The following is a 21,927-nucleotide window of genomic DNA, read 5'->3' on the forward strand; positions in this document are numbered from 1 at the left end:
CTGGCTTACAGGCTGTGTGCAGTGTTTGAAGGACAGGACACAGGAAAAAGCCACAAATCACCAGTCCTGTCAGCTGTTTATGGACTTTTACAAGAAAATTAAGAAAGTGCATTTAATTCTTGGATTCAGCTTGTCTGTGCCTTTCCCCGGCCTTGGCTAGAAGTGGGGCACAGGCTCTCAGTGCATAAACATCTCTGACTGTCTTGGTCAGAGTTGCCATCCACCCACAGGTTCTTCCTACAGAGAACAATACAAAGATATCAAATGGAGAGAAGTACCTTTAGTGGTATAAGGGAAAACAAAAGGAATGCTAATTTCTCATCAAAATTAGCAAGTCCAAACTGAGCAGAAGCAGAAAATCTATATCCACAGAAGGCCTCCCTCATGACTGAATTCTAGCAGTGATCACCTCTCATAATAAAATTACAAATAATGAAAGAAGTTATCTTCAAAAGAGGCAATGTCGACTCACAGGACATAACATGGGTTCACGTGTTATTGAATCAGGCAATTATTTCACCTGGAATCCAGAACACCCTGCTCTTCTGTCGGTGCCTCATAGTAATTACTCCTTCTGATAATTGCTCCTTACAGATTAATCTAAGATAATATCACTGATGTCATCCTTTCCATTATTTTATAACTTCAAGAACTTTTTAACGAAAGACTAAACCAATACGAGTTGAAAAATGTTTGTATAAATATATGTGATTGTAATGCAAATCACTGGTTTTACCATGCTACCTGCTCATTAATAAAATTAAACATAATATGCACTAATATGTATATCCTTAGGTAATAATATGGAGAGAAATTAAATAAATTAAAATTATTAACTCCTTTCTATTAAAGGTTATTCATATTGGTACTTTGGATTTATGATGTTGTACACCTTCCAAAACCCAAAATACTTGTTGAATATATACTAACATTTAATATTACTTATTATTGATTTAAATTAGCATTTATTTATTTCTTTTCTTTAGCTTCAGGACATCCTCATTCTAAAGATATTTTCTGAGTATATTCCTCTTTCGAAAAGGAAGATTCTTTCAAAAAACTTGACCTATATGGTTTGAGACTTGAAGAAAATACAAAGGTATTGTGAGTTTTAAGGATGTATTCCTAGCAGTCAGCTTAATACCAAAGTAAAACAGGAGTGCTGTCCACTTAATGATGCAAATATTATTAGGGAGAAGATCAATATCAAACCCAGGGTGCTACTCAAATTGCATTCTTATTTTCCTCTACAGTTTTATATTTTGCTCTATGTTTTCAAGACAGCTCATTGCTCAGTATATACATACTACTGAGCATTCACAGAAAAAGTAAATTGTCAGGTGTTTCCAGCATTATGGAAACTTCTGTCCCACAGGTTTCATCCAGCTGTGTTTTCTGTTGGACTAGTCATGACAATAAAGACCACAAGAAAAAGAATGAGCACCACTATTCATTGCAGATACAGATTTTTTTTGAGGACTTATACTTTTTGATAATATCGCATAGCCATTATTATGTGTATTTTTCTGCAGCAATAGTTTTGGCATCTATGACCTGAACACCACAACTAATTCCTGATTAACTTCAGATACAGAGATGAGTAGTCAATCTCTTATTTAATGTGTTGAAATGCAAAACTGCTTCAGGAACAAAATAATCTCTTGAATACTTTGTGCACAGAGAGGAACTAAAAGTATAGCGTGAGAAAAGATTTCAAGGTAACTGAACCCAAAGGTTTGACAGTGCTCTTTGAGTCTTTGACAAGGCTCAGAACAGCAGAACACACTGGTAGTGCTGGAAGCTCACATTTTTCCCCCCTTGCCCTTTCATCTTTTCAAAATTGTTCATGTCTATAATGCAGTAAAAGGGAAAGAAAAAAAAAAAAAGCAACCTTTTTCTTCTTGTAAGACACAGGTTGATTGCTGTCTCTTTTTGAGAAGTAGTATTTGCAGAAATGAGGTCACCGTCTGAAATCACTCCCCCATCTGCTCTGTTTAGCCTGTGAGTCATCTGGAGTAAGAAAAAAGATTATCTGAGCCAGAGTTAACATGGAACGGAAAACAATAGAACAGCACAGCAACAAAAGAAATGACTACCGCTACAGTTTTCTCTGTTCCTCTCTATTTGCTTACTAGCTTGGATGCATTAATTAAGAAAATCAATTGAAAACAAGGCAGTGAGAAAAAAAATAGAGTGCCTAATTGTGATTAAAGCAAGCAAAGTGATCACAGGAGAACACGGCAGGCAGGATGTAAAGTGAGTAGTTTCAACAAGAAACACTACAAATTTCATCAAGGATGAAATAATACCATTATGCCTTGTAAGTGCAACAGACTGGTGTGCCTTCTGGTCCTAAGAAATAAATCCCAGAGAATTCACAGTCTCAATGTATGTGGTGTGTGGGGGCACAGACACAAGAGCAAAAGAGTAGCATAACAGGTTACAGGAGGTATCAGCATACTAGTGACACTTGGCACTCAAATCTTTTTCTGCTACAAAGTTGGAGAAAAAAGGAAGTTTATTTCTGCACTTTTCTTGCCTATTAATATTCTATACAGATTTGACAAAATTCTCAGAGAGAGAGAAAGGATGTCTTCCAAAATAGATAGTGATAAGATTCATTGAAGTCAACATTTATTTTCCTTTCAAATTTCTAGGTTCATCTACAGAAGTAGGTCAAAATATTCCACAACTAGTTCATGACCTAAAAATGCCACTTCAGACATTTTGAAACTATCTGCAAAATTGGGGTTTTAAAATACATAATAATGTATGAATGAAATGAAAACTGAATAATAATGTAGAAATAGATCAAGGCCTAGATGCATCTTTTGACCAAAGAGCTACAGATTTTGTTTCTTTTCTAGAAAAGTAAAGTATTTAATGTTGCACACTTGTTGTATTACACAGGCAGAGTTAAAATGAAAAAAGCCCAACCTGAGATGTGCTTTTCTGCATGATTCTGTGGGTGGCTTGCATAGTGTTTATGCCTGTCTTAGGGAAGAGAGGAGAAGCAGCTGCTCACATGCTTTCTGCAGCGAAAACTGGGAGCTGGCATCACGTTCACATCTGCCCAAGGAGGTCCACCTGCCCTCTTGGGGCTCACATCAGGCCAAGCTCACACAACAGCTCTTCCACAAGAGGAAGCTGCTGCCCTGCTGCAGCTGCTGCCTGTGCTCAGATCCCCAGCCCAAACCCCAGCCCTCAGCCCTGACAATCAAATCTCTCGAGAAGGGATGGGTCAAAATCTGGTACTTCCCCATCTGCAGGAGAGCCTGAATGCTGACCCCCTGCCTCCAGAAAACTGAAGTTTCAATGTGTGTTTTTCTGCCCACACACACAATATCTTCACCTTGGCAAATGAACCCAAAGGCAAGTGTTTGCATAGGCTTAATCAACGGCCTTTTGCTTTCAGTCTCAAATTTACTGAAATATTTCTTTGGTGCACTTTTCCAGGGATGCTACTTAAAGTGGGGAAGCCACTATTGGCACAGAAGAAGATATTGCCATAAACCCCACAAAATTTCAGAATTCATCAAAGGGCAGCTTAACCAGGAGGATTGTTTATTCAGGGAAAGGGAAAGAGAGGGAGAAAGTCATGCAATGATTAAACAAGATGATATGAGCAACGTTCATTTAAAAATAAAAACTTTGATGAAAAATAAAATTAATTTTAATTGCAAACTATTCAAGATACTAAATAAAACATGGTGGGGTTTTGTAATGTGATTAATATCTCATACGAGGGATAGAGAATGAATATTTTCATACATTTAACATTATTTTTTAGTAAAGCATTTACCAGATGTTAAAAAAAGAGTTGTCAAAGCCCGTTATTGGTAAACAAACCTAAAAGCTCCCTACAAGTAAAAAGAGAATCAAAATCAAGCCCTTATTGCTGCTCAAAAACATAAAAATGCCAGTTCAGATAAAATTTTGATGTTTGTTGTTTGCTTGCATTTTTAATTCAAATGAGTATTTCAAAACCAGCTCTCACCTAGGGCTTCATACTCCCGTCCCTTGCTCTTCTGACAAGAAATTAAGCATGCAACAGCCAATATGTAAACTAAAAGCTGAACTCATGGATTCTAAATCTTAATTATGCAAATTCAGCTTATATTTCTGGGATCTGAGTTGGCATTTTAAGCTGATATGAATCTTGTTCTTATCTAAATAAAAAATTCTCCCAAGTACTAAAAAAGAAGTTAAAAGGATTTTTATTACTCTCTTAAACCTTAAACCAGCAAATTCTTCTCTTTTTGCTCAACTTTGCTAGCTGGCAATATTCCACTATTACCAGTCGAATAGCTAAAATACAGACACTTTGTAAGCAGAAAGAGCCAATGCATTTGCAGTAAAATTCATTCAGAGACTACACTGTTCTGCTGAATAGTAAAATTTGTAAAATCTTTCACTTTGCCTTAGCTGCAATGATAATGTCCCTGCAGGTAAAAGGAGGTCAGTTCACTTCGTTCTTTCTCACCTCACCCCAGGCCTGTTCTCATAAGGCATATCAAAACTCTCTAAACTAATAAGGCTGACTGAACAACCACATTTTCCAAACACTTCAAAAGCAGAACAGTAACCGCTGATGCAGCCAGCTGGTGTCAGCCCCAACAGATTTACACCTATGGTTACAAAATGCTGGAGAAAACATGGAACTAGAAACTTCTACCAGCCAGGACATGTTTCTGATGAAGATTCTACATCTCTGTTTGCAATCCCAAAATGCTAGTAACACTCACCCCACTGCAAATTTCTGCTGGCTCATGCCCATCCCCATAAATGCTGGAACCCTTACTGCATTAGTGACCCCGAGTTTGAGAACTGCTGCCTAGGTATTTCCCTCCCATATGCTATATTTGTATCCAGTCAATGAATCCGAAATCCCCCACTAATTACCATCTAAGCTGTTATAAAGAATCTACACGTGTTACTGCATGAAAGAGGATTACTGTACTTTAAACTTAGCAAGGCTTGGTAATCCCGTGTGCCGCAGCACTGGACACCATAAGCGGTGTGGGTTTAGGGACAGCGCTTTGGGCAGCATTCCCTCAGCAGAGTGCTCCAGCTGTCACCACTGCTCTGCTTCTCCTGCCATGCCCAAGAGCTCTGCTCATGGTTCCTGTGCCACTTGGTGAGGAGCACATGAAAAAAACAATACAAATATGTGCTGAGTGTGTCATTATGCATTTATGTGTTTTAACAATTCATTTAACAATCCTGTAGTGTCCTTTCAGGATGATGATGGCAGATTCCCTTGATGGTATTTATGGCCTTTCAAAATCCCTCCAAAATACATTTTAATGGTTTCTGTTTACAACAACCATGGAGGAAAAAAATATAGGCAGGGCTCCTACCCTTGGAGGTCGGATAGTCATCTTAAGCTTATGCATATCTCAATCCAAGTATTTTAGACAACTGAAATTCTTATTTGATGAACAAGTTAGTAGTTGAGGGCAGCATGAGAAATACAGCAAGTACCCCGTTGCATTAAAATATATTTTCAAATTTCATCAAATAATCTTACAACATGCAAATAAGAATGCTCTGGTGTTATTTACTGACGGGGGTGTAGGATCATCACTATCAAAATTTTACACAGCTCCATTAAGCAGCACTGAAAATAATTTGCTCTTAAAGACTTAAATAATATCATCCCGAGCTTGTGTTTTTCTCTTCCACAGAAGAAAGGGAACTATCCAGCAGAGAAAACATTATCTCAAGAGACTCCAAGTAGCTGACTTTTAAGAAAGTTGGTGCTTGCAAGTCAAGTAAATATCCCTTACACAGCTGAGAGACGTTGGAAAACAGGCTGGGAGACACAAAAAACTACCAAAAAAAGTCCATTTAAAAGGAATTTTCCAGAGGTTCATCTCAAAAAGACACAGAGTGGAAGGCTTACAAAAAATCAGTGAAGACAAATTGCAGAGCTACAAAGTTGTGAAGGCTGACTCTCCAGAACTCCTGGATCTTGCAGGTTTTCAATGACAAGGTTGAAAAATAGCTGATTTAGACACCACCACCAAATCACATTGTGGTGAATGAAGAGGAAGAAGATATTTTCATTATCAATAGCGGTAATAATCATGCCCACCGCAGGGCATGGTCCATTAGACTTAAATTAGATTAATCAGCTACAGTAGTTTTGTAAATATTTTACAGAAAATAGACTCTTTCCAGATTACGAGTTTCTTGTCAATTTAGGGGGAAAAAAAAAATCTCCTAAACAAATCATTTGCTATCCATTTTAATCCATGACATGTTTATCCTAAGATGTGGAAACACACCCTGTCATCAAGGAAGGATTTTCTTATGCAGTTAAAAAAATCAATGTAAAGTACAAATATTAAAAAAAATACCCAAAATCCCAAACAACATTTTCACAGTGAATCTTAATTAAAAAAAAAAAAAAGAAGAAAAAAAAAATAGTAGAAAACCTATTCTAAGTATTTTACACGTGCCTGCCCCTGGATAGAGAACTCTTCTGTAGATGACACTTGTCTACAAAGATCCAAATTCTGCACAGTATTTATTCATTGAACCCAAATAGATTGTTTGTCCTTGTACCTTCTGCCCTTGAAGTCCATGGTTAAACACCTCTCCAACAATTTTTTAGCCCAAAGTTAAGATCATTTCTCTTGTGTCCTCATTCAGTTTCTCTCAAGTCACTAGGAAATAGTGAAATAGTGTCACCTAGGAAAGAGTGTCACAAAAAACGCATCCTCTATAAAATTTTTAGCCCTCATGTCTCAATCCATGAAGTCAGCAGAGCAGTAAACCAGAAATGTGAAACTTACAGTAAACTGCAGAAATGTGTAAGCAGCATTGAAGTGAAACACCATGGACCTCCCCAAAAGCACCCCATTGTGTCCCAGCAGAGCAATAACAGAAAACCAGAGGGATTTGTTCCATTTTTTTTTCCCAGAGGTCACTTTCATCTAAGGGTTTTTTTGTGCATGCTTCAAAATTTTATTAGGAAAAAGAGTATAACCTTTCCACAGTTTCTACAATTTCCTGCCCTTTTTGTGTAACTTCAAATTTCTATATAATGAGTTAACTAAGGTATGATGAGACATGTCTATAAAGGCTCAAATTGTATGTTTTTGATTGAATCCAGCTAAACTCTTTGTCCCAGCAACTCAATGCTTTAACTCTGATGGATAAACTCCTCATTTCCCCAGGAAGTCAGTAACTCAAAATAAAGATTGCCCAGTGGCACTTTCCTTTATAGTGGTTAGAGAAATCTAGTTAGAGAAATCCACTTCAAATAAGAAAATGTTTAAATTTCTATGTAATACTTTCAACGCTCCTATTGACAGGTTTTGTGCATGACAGTATCCTCAATTTTCTTTTGATGGTGTCTTGTTATTTTTTTCTGAACAGTTGAAATTAAACTTCTCAGGAAGTGCCTGAGAGGTCCCAAATACACTTCCCCTATATCAGTATACTTGGCTTTCTATACACTTTGGCAATGTTCTTCTGAAATTCCTGCGATCTCATGTCAGCTAACATCAACAACTTCATAATGATAACAACAAGCTTTGCTGTCCTTGTATATAAATCAAGTCACTCTGGTGTTTCCAACCTTCCTTATTTAAATGCTAAAATTGAGGACTCCATGTCTGAAAGAGGTCAAAATTTGCCTCCTCCAAGAGTATTTACAAAATAAAAGGAAATCCCATGGATTTCACTTGCTTCATGCTCCTGCAGGGCAAATGCATTATCATCTTTTTCTCCAAAGACAAAATCTGAAGTCTTGCACTGATCAAGGTTTTGAAAACTTAATCTACCTGAAATCTCTCTCACCATTCCTGACAGAGAGCCCATGGGGAAAAATTTACTTTGAGTTGACCTTTTAAAAACTATTTAACACAGTATTTTTGTGATTAACATTAAGTTACCACTGTGCAGTAAGATATCTCTTCACATGTGATTAAAAGACATCTAAGAAAAAGTAAGTGGTTACATTGGGTAAGATGACAAGAGAACCAGTCCAGAGGCAAGCACAGCCCGTGATACACTGCTGACTTTCTGCATAGCTGGGTTTAGCCTCTGCAGCAACCATGGTCCTTTTCAAGCTGGTTCCACAAGAGGCAGGAGACATGAAAAGGAAAAGATGATAATCCAGCATTAATTGAAATTCCAAAGTTAATATAAATTTAAAATGTTATTTCTCTATATTATGTAATTTTTTTTTAATATGTAGCAGTAGACTTGCAGCATTATAGTCTAGGGTTTGCAGGGAAAGGAAGGTAAAGATAGCTGTAAACAAATAAGGCAAGTTTGCAGCCACTGTTCCTTAAGAAACTGATAAAATTACTCTGAGACAAAAGCTCTCATATTTCTTCTGCTCCAGCTCTATCAGTAAGTCTAAGGAAAAGGTGTTGCCTCTCCCTGAAAATCTTTCCTCTTTCAACAACCTGCTTGATCAAAAATTTTGGGGTCAGTCTTTTCCCAAGTGGCAGAAAGACATCGCAATTACATTTCTGTAGAAGTGGATTTACTAGAAGCTAACATATACTAAAGATATGCAAGACTGGAGGAAAAATAGGTGCATCCTACAGAGGGACTCCAGTCTTTCTGAATATACATTTTCAGCTGCAGTAGCATTTTCCCTAAACATTTTTCTTTTCACCCTCTCCAACAGCATGCTGGAAACTGCTTTGCAGAGATCTTCCCTCCCTTCCCCCACATCGCATTATTCTTGACATCTTCTCTCTTACACTGAGCAAATGATGCAGAAAGAGTAGCCAGTGTTTTCCACACAAAACAATTTGTTGACTGTTAGAGGGCATATGGGCAGGACAAGCGCTGCCTTCAGCAGGATATCTGTGCCCTCTGTCATTATTTTCTGCTCTCGCTGCCCATTCCTAGCTCAAAGCAAGCCCTGCTTCCGTCCCTACTTGGAGCAGTCGTTTAAAGGACAAGAGTTTTTTTGTAGCTGTGCTGCATTTCACAATGCCAACACAGAGAGACTCATTCCTTCTCTAGTTTTTGTCTAGGAATGAACACAAAAGATGGGGTGGGGGAAGGGATGAAGAGATGGAAGAGTGCCCCAATGTTTCTTCTGGCATATATAAAATTCCTTGCTCTGAAATGTTCAAAGGCTTAACATATATAAACTGGGGTACCTACAGAATATTAAATATTTATAAAAATATTAAAATACCCAAGGGTTAGTAATTTTCATTTCTGTAACTAACTAAGAAGGAGAAATACAATTGTTTTTATTTAAAGTAATTATCCATGTCTGACAATTACTTTTTAACTGGTATTCAAATCTAGTTGCTATTTTGGGAAAGCAAGTACTTCTAAGCACATGATAAGTAGCAAACACAAATATTGCTGAGATTTATCTACTGTAATCCAGTGCTATCATTCTATATAAAAAAATTAAATGCGATTTTCCAAGACACTTTTTTTTTCACATAGGCTCTTTCCCAAGTCCTTTTGTGAGCCTCTTTATTCATAGCCACCATTTTATACAACAAAATCACGTGCACTAGCAGATGAAAGCAAAGAAGCAGCACTTCAATTCCTGGAGATTTAAAAAATCATGTTTCCATGACAAACAACACAAACAAAAGTCCTCCTACCATCAATCATCTCATCAGTGAGCTTACTGTGAATATCCTATTCAGTTTGTTATTCTAAATTAAAGAGTAGATAAAGTTTTAGTGTATTTAAAACTGAGGAACGCTGTGTTAGATTTGGAAGACCAGCAGAAGACCTATTAACACTGTTCCATGGGGCTCTGACCCCCAGGGAAAGTAACAAACATGAAGTTCCATCTAAGTTATGCTTTTACAGCTACTACTATTTCTTAGATTATCATTTTGCGATTATCATCCCTTCTAGCTTGAACATGTAACCAAGTGAAACAGTGAAAAAAAGATACCACAAACCTGTACTACAGTCTTAATTTTCTCACTGAGAAGAAAACGTGCCTAGCCTGCCCTATAATAATTTTCTCATTTAGCTGATTGTTCTTTATTCCAACCTCAGCTAAGCATTGAATTATGGATAACACAGTCTCAAAGTATCTCCAGGAAAGAACTAAGCTGTTTCTTCCTCTGTTACAAATGTTTAGGTAGGTAAATTTCATTCAATCAAAGTTTTGGTTTGAGGGCAGGCGTTTGACCCATTTGATACAGAGAGCTGATTAACACAATTCAGTTACTGAAATGAAAAGATTCCTTTCTATAAATGATGTCTGTGGAATAGGCAACAGAATTAAAAGATCAAACCTTCACTGAGACAAGCAGTACAAACACAGTGGGATAAAACACTCCTTGTTCCACATAAATTTTATCTCCTAAAATCAATTAGAACTTCTTCATGTAAAATGTGGCAAATTTTGCAACAGTTCATTTATTATAATACAGAAACAACCATCATGCATCTAGGGAAAAGAATGTGTAGGGCACACTTCAGGTCTGCCTCCCTCTCCAAGAGGCAGAACCAGCTGCAGAGGTAAATCATGAGATGACAAGGCTGCTGTCTTCAGAGGGGTTTCCCATGGCTGTTCAAGCAGCAGCAGTGAGAGGGAAAGGAGGGCCCTTGCCCTTGCTGCACCTGATGGCAACATCCAACTGGTATAAGTAGAGATTTTAAAATAGAATTCTGCTCCATATTCAAGGAGAAAACCAATTATCCTTCATGAGTTTAAATACTTGGAAACCCTATGAAAGGCTCAAACAAAGTGGTTGTTTTTTTGTTTTGTTTTTGCATGTTCTCATACAACGTTGAAATAAAATTTGCCGTGTTATTGAAATGAAATCCTGAAATTGGGCTGGAAAGCTCTGCAATGAGAGAATGATGATCTCACATTGTGCCTGCTTCAAAATGGAATTTTCTCGGTGCCAGCCTGTGTCATTGGAAAATGTCATTGAAAAATGTCCAGCTGACTTCTGGTAAGTGTCTGACTTATGAGAGGTGTATCTCCATCTCTGGGATGAAGGAAAGTGGAAGTTATGTGTTGGCCCTCAGTCTTGACCTAAAAGAGCGCAACAGTGTGCTCTCTGACACTTGAAACTGATGGCAAATCTTGCTTACGTGCCTGCTACACAAGCACCTCAGGTATTTTTAGGTATAAAAATATCAGAACTATTTGTGTTCTGAAGGGTGCAGAATAGCTTGAGAGAGCACTAAGCTTTGTAAGAATTGACATGACACACTCGCAGCCTTATTTGTTAAATGCCACACAATATTCTATTTTCCAGTGCTTTAGCCCACCATCTCTGCTGTAGAATTCACTGGTTTCTCCAGCCTAACTCAACTAGGAGATTTTTTTGTTCTTGCACACAGCCGGCAGTCTGGCAAGCTAATCGTCCTCTGCTTATTCTACCAGATGCCTGTGAAATAGAAAGCTGCCCACCACCAAAGACTGGCAGTTTTATGACTGTGACAATTGCTTTTGGCAAAATTATAATTAGTACACCAATGTTGCTATGCATTCTAAATTGGATCACACTGATTCCTGCTCCAGTTTTTTCAGACACTCTGAATATGATTTTTAAACAATTGTGAAAACAGCTGCATGCTGATTGCCATTAAAACCAAGACATCCACCAGATCTCAGCATCAAGCACGGCAACGTTTCTCTCACTACTCCAAGAGATGTTGTCAGTGGAAAGAACTCTGTTGTATTGGTCCAGGAAAGGCTGTCATTGTTGTTCCCAGAGCATAAAACGTCCTTGAGTGATTAGAGAGCTCATGTAATGTCTCCAAGTGGTTACTGACATGCAGATTACACAGACTTTTTGCTCAACAGAACGCTCTATACAAGGCCATTGCTGTGATTAAATATTTTTCATGTGTTTCTATTCCAAACATTTTTAAACACCTCTAAGCAAGGGAGAGTGGGTGGAGAAATATGACATGCTGAGAAAAATACTTAGAAATTTAACATTTTACAAAAAATATTCTTGAACAGGTCAGAAATGCTGTGCTTCTCCCTGACTGCTGCCCAAAAATGGCTCTCATATCACTGCCTGATCTCTGTGAATATGGAAGATATAATTCCACCAAAATATATATATATTTTTAATGCAGATTGGTGTTGCTTAGGGAGGGGACAAGCAAGGTGCACACCTCTCTTTTACCAGTGCAGCAGGCTATTTGCAACCTGGTGCAGCTGGTGTGAGGTCAGAGACATCTTTCCAGAGAAGGTGACTTCTCCTGAATCAAACAAGAACCATCTCAGGTGGTGGCTTCTCACCACCCATAGTAAAGCCTGCTTGAGATCAGCTGCAATGCACTTGCAGACTACTGAAACCAGCCTTTTGTGAAATAGAGAGCACAGCAGGCATGCTAAGTGCCATTTTTAGGCACTTGAGATAAGAGTCAAGCTGAGATGCTCTATTTGTGCCAGACAGCTGAGTTGCAGGCTCGAGGAACCTGCCCCACGGATGCTTCTCACTGTAGGGGTGATGGCAGGTGCCAGGACTCTGGGCTATCCCTGGCCCCCAAATCCAACACTTCTTTGGACAGACCCACAAGGAAACCCCAGCAAAGCTTCCCAGCCCACTGCACACACAGAGCAGGTGGAGGGTGAGCAGCCCTTGCAACAAGCAGGAAGTTTTTGCCATGCATTTGCTAATTGGCTGTTTGTGAATTATATAAATCATAGAATGGTTTGGCTTAGAAGGGGCCTTAAAGATCATCCAGTTCCAAGCCTCTTGCTACAGTGAAGGACAACTTTCACCAGACCAGATTGCTCAGACCTCCATCCAATTTGGCCTTGAATATTTCCAGGGATGGGGCATACATGGCTTTTCTGGGCAACCTGTTCCAGTGCCTCACTACCCTCAGAGTAATGAATTTTTTTTTTTTTTTTAATATCTAATCAAAGTCTACACTTAGTTTGAAGTCATTCCCTCTTGTCCTATCCCTTGTAAAAAGTCCTTTTCCAGCTTTCTTGTAGGCCCCCTGCAGGTACTGGAAGGCTGCAACTAGGTAAACTTGAAGCCTTCTCTTTTCTAGACCGAGCAATCTCATCTCCCTTAGCCTTCATATGCAAGGTTTTTGGAACCACTACAAGCACCACAATATGAAATATCTTTGCATTGGTTATAGCAGAGAAGCACTTGGAACAAAATGTTGCTGGTCAGATCTCCCAATTGGGAATGTTCAAGAGAACATACCAGTGGCCCTTGCTTGCTTTACAATAACGTGCCTTGTAGGCATTTAGTGATGGCTGCAACAGATATGAATAAAACAACATTCACACATGGCCACTACATGACCTTCCTCCCATTTTGATTTTCTACAAGGTAAGTGTAAGGTCATGAAGCCAAAAGACTTGAGGAAAAAAAAAATTGCAGAGCAGTCAAAGACATTTTTAAGCAGTTGCTGTAAGGCAAACACATGGAGAACAGAACCCTTTGCCTGAGAGTCTCTTGCACACAGCTCACATAGCCACTGTCACCTGGCCAGGACATGTAAGTATCTCAAAGGGACATCACAAAGGGAGAAATCAGTAACCAGGTTTGAAAAACCCAACTTGGGAACTGAGATGCGCTGATTATTGATTGCTGTGGTCACTGTCGTAGTGATGAAGACCTAAATGCTCTTTACTGTTCAGGATAGGCCTTTCTGTTGCTATTGCAAAAGCCATCATCTTTTAAAAGAAAATACTTTTTCAAGTCAATTTCATTATTCAAGGCATGACAGTGAGCAAGAAAATCACCTTTCTTCATGCAGTGATTAGTCCAGACAAAATGAGAAGGAGAAAAAACCAGAAAAAAAAGCTGTCCTCCTGGGCAGCATCTTTATCATTCTCCATAATGGATCTTAAACAGGAGCAAAAGGAAAAAAAAACACCATAACTGAAACCTCAAACAAATTAATATCAGCTAAAAATATCTCCCTTGAATAAGGAAAGATATCAAATCAATTGTGTAGCAATACAAAAGTTCTAGAAAATTCACTGTTCTTATGTTAGCACAATGTAATGTATCAATATTGACCTAAGGTAGTATTGAAACTAACTGTAGATGAAAACAACTCTTCTATTCCCATACTAATGGGCTTTATCTGAATTAGGGGAAATCAAGGAAGCAGGCAAAACAGGGAAAAAACCCAGTTTTGGGGTTTTTATGGACCCATAGGAAAAGAGTCAGTGGGGAAACTCTCTACTACTGCAGATTTTCAATGAATGAGGGACAGGTGGAAAACCCAATAAGAGCAATAGCTTATGTTTTTTACCCAGGAATGACATAAAACAAATAGCAAACACTGTGTCATGGAGCAATTATTGTGTATTACATGGTTTTCTCTCACTGGTGCTTTCTCTTTTTAGATAGTCTGTAGAGTTTGGTATCACATAGTGTCTGGTATGCTGCAGAAGCAGAAAGCAAATGGGAAACTGTTGATCCAGTTAAACATTAGCAATTTATAGGCAGTTAGCAATTAAGTGGTTTGATCATTTTGGTGCAGCTGGAAGACTTTAGGGATGTAATGGAAAAACTACAATCAAAAGCAATCCAGCTCCATATCTTCAAAACAGCTGCTTCTTTTCATTCAGGAACTTTGCATGTCTTGCAAAAATTTCCTATTGCTTTGTATATTTTGTGAAAAGCATTTATTAAATTATAATGTCTTCTGTGTGGTTTTCTTTTTTGTATAATTGAAAATAAAAATGGATGGAAATTCACAGCAAAATTCCACAGAAATGGATGAGAGCAAGAAATCACACATGAGAATTTGCTCACAGGTTGTCTCTCACCTTGTTTCATAGGTGCTGGAGTGCAACCTTCAATGACCAACATTTAAAAGATTAGCACAAAATCTTCTCCTGAGTACCATGGTTTGCACAGGATCACATCATAGTGATTAGCTCTATGCAGTTAAGGGTGCATGTGTGGGGCTGATGGAGGAGGGGAAGCAGTGTTCTGCCTTGTGCATATCTCCAGATGTTCAAAACAACGGGAGCCATCATCGCTAGCATCAGCACAGATACTACAGTACTCAAAGCTCAATGAAAAAAAAAGACTGTTATGCATTTCCAGAAACAGCTAAAAGTCACAAATGTTATGAGTGTAGGGGCTGTATTTCTCCAATGTGTTCCCCTCCTGCTTTATGCACTATTTTCTCCACAGCCGCATCCCCAAGCCCTACACTATAGCCCCCTATGTGGAAAACCAGTACCAAAAGAATGAAATCCATGGAAATATACAGCTTTTATAAGATGTTAGGCAACTCAGCTATTAATAACACTTGACGTCACACCTTCAGGGAAGCAAAAAGACTCCTGAAGGGGAGCTAAAATAGGCCAGCTTTGACTCAATATGGCTACAAGAGCTGCAGCTGGTCAAAGGCAGCGCTACTGCAACTCACTTCACCAGAATAATAGGGCTCTTTAAACTATCTCTCTAAGATCTCTGTTTTCAGTGATTTTGCTGTCAGCAAATTAAAAACAATGAAGAGACAGATAATATACTTGTGGTAATTTGAATGTTATTTCATGCTAATTAGCCAGGTCAGCCTTGCTGCAACACTTGAATTAATTGTGGGAAAATGGTATCATCAGTTCACTGCTAGGTAGCACTGACAGAGCTGTTCAGCAGCTAATCCATCATTCAGAGACAGAGGCAGCATTTTGAAAGAAGATACAAAGCTTCAGGCATTGCTTTTTCTCTGTGACCCACTGATGGAGCCTGTTATTAGTAATAATGTTTTATTAATGAAGATTATAAAGGAAAGAGACATTTACGGACATGCTTGGTCTTGGGACTCCTAGCTCTTTCTGTCATGGTCCGTTTCCCTAAAGGACAGAGCACTTGTCATTCCAGAGCTGTCTTTGCTTCTCTGGCTGTCACGGTGCCCATGGTCACACAGGCACTAGCTGTGCTGTGTGTCATGCAGCAGTGCTGCCCTCCCTACCCCACTCCCACCAAACTTGGTGCAAAAGGAGAGCATTGGTTGTGACGTTGCTATAAGGCAAAACTTGTGAGCAAAAGGTTCAGCACTGCAGCAGCAGAACTATGTTTTCCCCCTGACCCCAGCACTGCTCTGTCTTGCTCAGTGTTGGCAGAAAGTTTGCACAACCCCAGGGGAGCCCTCAGGACCCCTAAAAGCTCGACTCTGCTTTTCTGAACAGCCTTTTCCCTGTCTCCACTATAAAGTTATGCTCTCACTTTGTTCTTCATAAATGCTGCTTAGAAAGCCCAGTGAAAACCTGCCTACAGGAGAATAAAAGGAGTATTTGTCCTCTCTGAATACAGTACAGCATACATACAAATATACCTTTTAGTTATAAAGGATTCCTTCTTCTTTCCAGAAGTAATTGATAAGAGCTTGCTTGCTGTAAGTCAAATACAGCTGATTAAGAGGGGTTATTGTTAGTATAAAAATAATTTTCCTTGTCATGATGAAACATTGAAATACTGTAAGAAACCGCAGTTTTCTGCCATCAGTTAGAAATATTTGTCCTACACAAATAGACAATTAATGGGCATGTGAAATTGCCTCATACTGCTCCCAGGCAAACTGTTTATTATTACCCAGTTTTTGGGGCAGTTTCCTCAACAAAAGGTGTCAAATTGGGTAAGACACTTCCATTGGATTAGCCTACTGGGTCATCTTCCGACTGTTAATACAACTCACCGTAGGAGTTGACATGTTTTAAATATCAGCAAAATTTTTATTCCATTTATATACCACATCATTAAAAGAATACTTTAGCTGTAGCTTTTTGACCTAACCAAGAACAGAAAGCCAATAGAAAGAGTCCAGCCTAGCTGATCACACTTTTAGGTCTATGACCTCTAAGTGCAAAATGTTAGAAATAAACAATAACAACTGTCAAGACTTCTTTTTTCTGGTCAGGCAGTGTGTAATTGTTTTGCTTTTGTGATTCTCCCACTGAAGGTAACATATGGCCACATAGGAAAATCTGCCAATGCAGTGCACAAAGCATCCACATCTTTTCTCCCTAACACGATATTTAAAACAAACCAAAACTAGTTCTTCCCTCAAATACAACAGCATATCTGTCACATCTCCCCCTGCCTCCACTCCCCCCCCCCCCCCCCAAGAAAGAGAAACAGCATTTTAATCCCTGAGAAATAAAGATTATTTTCACTGTGGAGTCCACATGTATGGTTGCTATGGTGACATAACAGTTGGCTAAATTCAATCAGTTCTCCATATTATATGGTATTTTGTTTAAGAAATCACTACTTAAAGAAGAAAGCTCCCTTGCCCCCTTTCCCTTCCCCCCATCATTAAAGAGTACTCGACAGACTTATTATTGTACTGATCACTGTGACACCATGACCTTGATGTGAAGTCTCTCCTTGAGGAAACCCCCAGTAAGCACCAACAATAACCAGCTAATCAACTGTGAAGACATATGACACATTGCATTCTCCCTTTACCTTCCTCTATCTTATCTGATACATTCCTAAATCCTTATACACTAATGTGTCTTTACAGAGGCTATTTTTAACACATCACCAACCTAAGCAGCTGGATTTTTCTCCCCCACTACATTTTCCTTCTCTGATATTTTTCAAATAAGTAGAATTCCATTTTCAGCTATGCAAAAGTTTAGCCACAGTGGAATCATTTTGAAACCCTACAGTAATGTGTAATGTACAACATCACTAGGGCTGGGAGATTTCTAGAGTCACTAAAGGCAATATCCACTTCACAGATAAGAGAAGTATTAAGGCTTACTAAGGGAGTTTGAAAAAAAAAATCTGATCGAAGTAGATGGGAGGTCACTTTAGTCCCATAAATATGTCTAAAATGGCCATAAAAACAGTGAAAAATGAGTATAGTTAATATGGGATCAGAGAAATCTCAGCACAGGAAAGACCTGAAGTTCCTGGAGCTGAAATAGCTCTAATATGAGGACAGACTGAGAAAATTGGGGTGGTTCAGCCTGGTAAAGAAAATGCTCCAGTGAGACCTCACCGAAACTTTCCAGTATTTAAAGGGGGTACTTCCAGAAAGATGGGCCAGATGTTTTAGTAGGACCTGTAGGAATAGGACAAGGGGTAATAAATTTAAATAGGGTAGATTTAGACTACAAGGAAGAAATGTTTTACAGCGAGGGTGGTGAAACACTGGAATGTTTGCCCAGACAGGTGCCCCATGCCTGGAAACATTCAAGGTCAAGTTGGATGGGACTCTGAGCAACCTACTTGAGCTGAAGACATTCTTGCCCTTGGCAAGGAGGTTGGACTAGATGGCCTGAAAGTCCTTCCCAACCCAAACTACTTCATGATTCGATAATTCCAAATGGCACCCAGTGTGTTCATCAAGGCTTTAATAAACTGGTTGTTAGGTTGTTAACGGGTCTGTCTTAAGACTGAGCCTTTTGCGCTCTGCTTCATCATGCAACCAATCTCTACAAACTCTGCAGTAAATGCACAAAGAACAAGGGCACAAAGTGTCTCTACCTTTCAAGCAGAATGAAAGGGTGGTCTTTTTGCAGCACCCTCAGATAATTATGGCAGACTTGCTTGTGAGCAAGACTTTTACACAGGCATATAGTGAGAGAAAAGGGGTAATGGCTTTGTACTGAATGAGTGTGTCTTTAGATGTATTAGGAAGAAATTATTCACAATAAAGACAGTGAGATACTGGAGCTGGTTGCCCAGAAAGTAGATGTGCTATCCCCAAACATTTTCAAGGTTGGATGGGGCTTTGACAAACTGGTCTAGTGGAATGTGTCCCTGACCATGGTAGAAGGACCGAATTAGAGGACCTTTAAAGGTTCCTTCCAACCCAAACCATTCTATGAAGACTACAGATGTTAGCAAGATGTAGGTTTTTTTACACACACAGAGATCAATGCTCAAACCCAGGAGTCTCAGACACGCACTTCCTTTTTAGCCCTGTCCACCCGTTGTTGCCGCTGATGGAAGCAGGTTCCAGGTTTATTGATGGCCTTGAGCCAGTGCTGGGAGAAAGAAATCGTTCCACTTCCTCATCCTGCTGTTGGAAAAGAAATACTGCCAGAATTAATGATCTCTTGGGACAGAGAATAAAGCCTGAGCTGAGGCAAGCCTTACCCTGTCTCTGCAGCATCTCAGTAACATTAGGCGTTCCTTTCAGCTTTTGTCTTTTGCTTCTCATCCTTGCTGTTCATTCATCATAGAAATAGACAAGCTCATATTTTAATGACAACTTGAAATATCTCTTTTCCTCTCTGTCTAGCCAAGGACATTGGATTCAACTCAAAATACTGTTTAAAAATGTTTTCCCCACTTAAAAATCTCACTGAGCTTTTAATGCATACTTAAGAAATGCTAAAAAATGTATTTTTTGCAGCAGTTGAAAATTATGCTAATCCTGACAATCAGCTCCCAAATTCAAATTGTTGCAGTAATAGAATTGTGTAAATTTATATTGTAAGAATGCTTCTCCCACCGATGTGGCAGCACAAAAAAACTCACTTCTAACCAAAAGGAAAGGTCTCAGTAAGATGTATGGCTTGCAATGGTGGCAAGCCTGAGGCCATTAATTTGCCATACTTTCTCAATTCCACTTTTTTTTTTTTATTCTAAAGTCACACAGTTAAGTTGACAGTAAAGAAAACAAAGCATACAGGTAGACACAGAATTGTAAGGCATTTTAAAGTAAAAAAGAAATATGAATATTTCAAGGTTTTAAAAAGGATTGTCTGCTACAAATCTGCAAAGAAATCTGAGACTATCATGGAATGTGTTATGTTATTTGCATTCAATTATTTGCATTAAGCCCTCACTGACTGATGCCTGGCAGAAGAGATTTATTTTGTGCATCAAAGGATCTTCCATTTGGGGTTTACAATGAGCAGATGGGAGCAACTGAGAGTAATAATCTTTTTCTTCCAGCATACTTAAATAAGTCACCAGATATTGCTTGGTGTTACAACAGAATGGAGCTAATGCCATCTATAGATATTACTGCATTTCCTATGCTGAGAAATACTTAGGAAATTTTGACAGTTTGGATACTACCAAAAGGTCCTTCCAGAATCCTGGTCTTTCCTGTGGAATAAGGTAAGTTTTAAAAGACAGACACTAATGGCATCAATAACTTTACTTGATAGGTACCATAGCAACATGACTACCAAATCTGATGAGCTCTGGAAGGTGTCAGAAACATTTTAGCAGTTTTATTATATTTTCAAAACAGATTTACAAAGGTTAATGCACATCAATTATTTACTTGCAAACCCTCTGAAGGTTGCTGGGTTTTGAAGCATGTAATTGATGGAGGACCGTGAAAGTGGAGGTTTCATGGACTGACTCAGCTAGATGGCATAAACATGCCTGAGAGGTCATAAAGAGCCCTTCTTTAGGGAGAAAGTGCTCCAAAACTTCTGGCCAGGGACCTTGCCAGCAGCTCATAATATTAGACAAAGTCTTTAAGTTGCATCATTGCTGCTGGTTTGAGTCCTTTTACAAAAATCTAGCTTGAAAACAAAGTCACATGTAAAAGAAAGTTGAAACTACCAAGATAAATTGTTTTGGCAGGAGATGAACTGTGCAAGTGGAAGTTCAGGAGCAGAGATGGGAGAACCAGGAAGCCAACACCTGTGCTAAACACCTGTGTGAATGGTTGAAGAAGACAGCAAGCAGTTGCAGGCAGCTTTTATAAATTCATCACCAAAATAGAACCCACATTCCTTTCTACTCTTTGCCTGCCCTTAGTTCACCCTTTATTTTGCTGCACTTGGGTTCGTGTACACCCATGAACACCATGTATATTCACCTCTTTTTTCTTCAGAGAAAGACTCAGAACCAATGAAGCCCCAGTACCAGCTGGCATGAAAGCAAGCCCCTTTCAGAAGCATTAGTAGGATGGCTTGCTTTTCCCAAAAAAAAAAGAAAATGATAATGACAAGCTTAAAATTACTGTAAAATATGGAAGTGCTCACTGAATACCTGTGTGCTTTTGTTGGATTGTGGTTTTTTGTTTGTTTGTTTTTAAATCCTGACTCTTCTAGATTGTTCAGAGAAGACACTGCAGCATAAATTTTAAAATAACTTAGATGCAGCAGCATAAAAAGATTCAACAAAGAGCTCTATGAAACACTGATTTCCAAATAATTTTTGTCAAAACACTGAGCACACAAAGAAAAACAAACCCTGCCCAACATTTACACAAGCAGAGCATCTGTTTGTCTCACTAAGTAGAAGAAATAAAATATTTTTTTTGCCCACCAAGGAGGAAAAATATTTAGAAAAAATTGCTTTGGAATTGGTCCAAAATCAACCAAGAAGGTTTCAGGAACTTCCTCCAACACCACAGTTCTGAAGAGACCTGCTTAGCTAGTGTTGAAGTTTCTTAGAATCTTTAAAGTTTTAGCTCTGCACAGATCTGAAAGAATAACCCCAATACCAAAGCAGCTCAGTACTCAGCCATACTTAAATCTAATTAAGGCTCAACATTTCTGTGCCCATATCTCTGACAGTTTAATCCAATAAAACATACTCAGATTGGTACTACTGTGTACTAACAGGATTAGTTCTTCTTGCCATCAAGCACATTTTACCTAAGGATGGCTAATGCACTCTACCTTCTGAGCACATTTTATGAGAAAGGACCCTTTCCACTGACTTACTGGAGAGGAGGAGCTTGTGAAAGGTAAATGAGCTGCAAGTTATCAGGAAGGCTTTTCAGGCAGGTGTTCCAAGTCAGCAGAGATGTGGTGTCTTGAAGTATGATTCAGACTCACATCACTCTCTACAGACTTGTAATCAAGATAAGGTACCACAGTGACCTTGGATAACTTTCATTTCAGAGGGCCCTCAGATCCTTGTGCATCCCATCTTCTCTGCTAATGAGTTTGGGCACCTGAGCTCAGCCTAATTTGGGGCTGTTGCTCCTTCAGCACCCTGAACTCCACCTTTGTTGGTTCTAGCCCTTGAGTTCCTGTAGTGAACTGAACAGTTTTCTCAAAAAATGCAAACAAAATTTGGA

The 21,927-nt window shown here is 38.8% G+C and overlaps 1 long non-coding RNA gene across 1 annotated transcript in view; it reads right to left on the reverse strand.

The window, feature by feature from the left end:
* Positions 1-1,524: 1,524 nt before the first annotated feature.
* The window catches only part of LOC136302141 (uncharacterized), a 59,804-nt gene continuing 39,401 nt past the window's right edge, over positions 1,525-21,927 (reverse strand). The window contains exon 4 of the long non-coding RNA XR_010724007.1: positions 1,525-2,010. This is a non-coding gene — a long non-coding RNA (uncharacterized lncRNA). The remainder of the gene's footprint in view (positions 2,011-21,927) is intronic.

This window comes from Chamaea fasciata, unplaced genomic scaffold (assembly GCF_029207755.1).
Source record: "Chamaea fasciata isolate MVZ Bird 193981 ecotype frontalis unplaced genomic scaffold, bChaFas1.0.hap1 SCAF_1, whole genome shotgun sequence".
Lineage (NCBI taxonomy): Eukaryota > Metazoa > Chordata > Aves > Passeriformes > Sylviidae > Chamaea > Chamaea fasciata.